Raw genomic sequence first — 2,849 nt, 5'->3', positions numbered from 1 at the left:
GAGGCACACCTTGCGACTGTAAGATCAACTGAAAGAAGAAAGCGTTTTTTGACAGAAGTCTGGAACCTGCTGCTACAGAAAACTGGAGACGCTACCAACAAGTTTAAAAGAGTCTGCATAAATTCAGGAACAACAGGTCCATAAAGTGCTGCCAAAAGGGCAGCGACGCACCCTTTAGCCTCTCCAACCCATTCGGTGTGCTGTGGAGGAAAGCAAGGACCCGGGCTCTCGTGCTTGCCCAAACAGCATCCCCTGTTGCCACCGCTGGAGACAGGATATTGGGCGAGAGGTGTCGTTGCTCTGCCCCAGGAGGATGTTTTTAACCTTCTAAATTAAATCCTGAAAACCTCACAGTTAATTAAGTCAATGTGGTATCTTCTAACTGCGGCACTCGTCTGCCTTTCGGCTCGTCCTCACTGCTGTGCACAGCGCCTCATGTTACAGCGTGGCCTCATTTAGACGCTCGCTAATCCTACAAGCAGCTCTGCGCAGGCAGATCCCTTGGCCACATGCGGCTCTGCTGAGACCAGCAGCGCCAGAAACCGCTGGAGAGAGGAAGCTGCACATGTGGCACAGGCACCAAGGGTCAGGCTTTACACTTTGATGTGCGGCTTGACTGTTTTCCTTTATCATTATCTGTCACTGATTCTGATCAGCAGTGTGTGAGCTGTTGTAGTGACATGCATCACTTGATATCCTTGATAATTGGATAATTAAACTTACAGATCCTACCACAGTATGCTTTGTATTCACAACATTGCTAAAGAATCGCTCCATCATATATATGTAGCTCTTACAATGATCATTGTCTAAGTATATATTAATAGAGAATGAATAATAGAGAGTGGTGATTTCTCACTTTGAAAATCTCGAAGTCTATTGAAATAACACCACTTTCTGTATCACCCTTAGTCAAAATAAACCACTAGAGCATTTCTGCGGATGAGGCTGTATGTTGGTGAAGCAGGAACCTCTTGCTGTGAGTGCCTAAACGCTGGCATCTGGTGTCATTTGAGATACTCTGTGGTGTTCCCATCAGCCAAAAAAGAGGTGAAGCTGGTCCAGATTGGGGGCATGCCTCCAGTGGTCCCGTGTCATGCCTGCCAGGCCTGTGCAGATGTCTCGTGTGTCTGAAACAGCAGCAGGCACTTCTGCTTAGGCAACTGAATCAAGCTTGAAGCGTCCTGCTCACATAACCTAAATAAACATGCAATTTCCTGTACAAGTCATGCCTTTAATAACAGCACATACAAGTTTATCTGACGTGCTCTAATAAGTGGCACATCTGCTCCACCTGGACATGCCTCCGAGCCTCCAGTACGGAGATCCCTATGCTGTTTATTCAAGCTATGAGGTCTGTAATTTAGAAGGTGTATGTATTTTCTGGGCCATAATTCAGGCTTTTTACTGGGATGAATAAATTTCACGTGTCAATGCTGAGAGTACTGTAAAAATAACACTAACATTAACTAATCACTTCCTGCCTTAATGGCCATGGCATCTGGTGAAGGTTTAGGAACAGGTCCTAAAGCACAGAACGAGAAGGCTGAGAATTTGGGACAGCTCAAAGCAGAGGCGAGCTGCAGCTATGATAAAGGCCACATTAAACTCCTGGTCCAATTAACAGCAGCGGTGGTGAGGCTGGGTTATAGCACTAATTACATTATTTTTTACCTCAGGAATCTGGTACTTTACATGTTACGGAGAACAACAAGGAAACAAGAGAAGAAAAGCACCTACAGCTATTCCTCAAAGTACGTTGCTCTGATAAACATCTTGAGGAGCTGTGGTGCTGGCTGCAGAGCGAACACTCGTGTCATGCTAATGAAGACACATAAACTTTCCAGTATCTCAAGAATGCAGGTTATCTAGTTTGGCTGCCGAAAAACCTCATTTTTTGTTTTTAAACAAACCCAGGCTGCGGGGGACCCCAACACCTAGCAGGGGCACGCCTTCCTCTCAGCACACAGCTTTATTCTTACGGCCTAGCCCCTCTCAGGGACCTGCAAGCCATCAAGATCGGGGCATGTTTGAAGGACACAACCAGCCATGGCTCCAAGGCCTTGGTTCCACCTCACTCAGTGGGCTGAGGGAGAGACTGGGGGCTGCGTGCACCCGCTGCAAGCATAACTCTGTGGGGAGTGGCTGGGCCATGAGGGGACTGTGAGGGGCCATGAGGGACCACGAGGGGTCCGTGAGGGGCCACGAGGGACCACAAGGGGGCCATGAAGTAGATATGAGGTGTCTGTGAGGGAGACGAGGGGACCGTGAGGGGCCACGAAGAACCCTCAGGATCCATGAGGTACCATGAGGGGATGATGTGGGAACCATGAAGGAGACATGAGAGGATTGAGAGGCCATGAAGGACCCTGAGGGTCCATGAGGGGCCATGAGGACCACAAGGAGCCATGATGGAACTATGAGAGGCCATGGGGGAACCATGGGTAATCATGAGGAGCCATGAGGGAACCCATAAGGGACAATGAGGGGACCACAAGGAGCCATGAAGGGACCATGAGACCAGGAGGGGCCATGAGGGACCCATGAGGGACCATGAAGAGACCATGAGGGGACCTATGAGGGGACCGTGAAGCATTGGACGCAATTTGGGTCCGTTCCAACTTGGAATGTTCTATGATTCTATGATGAGGGGCCATGATAGGCCATGAGGGACCCATAAGGGGCCGTGGGGAGACCATGAGGAGACCATAAAGGGCAGTGAGGAGCCGTGAGGGGCCGAGTACCTCGCCCCTCCCCTCCGCACCCCTCACAAAACGCAGCAAGGCGCAAGCGCACGGAAGCCCCCCACAGCGGGGAGCTGCGCATGCGCCGGGGAAGACCCCGGCCGA

The sequence above is a fragment of the Anas acuta genome, chromosome 29 (genome assembly GCF_963932015.1).
Source record: "Anas acuta chromosome 29, bAnaAcu1.1, whole genome shotgun sequence".
NCBI classification, from domain to species: domain Eukaryota; kingdom Metazoa; phylum Chordata; class Aves; order Anseriformes; family Anatidae; genus Anas; species Anas acuta.
Note: the sequence above shows the minus strand (reverse complement) of the source record.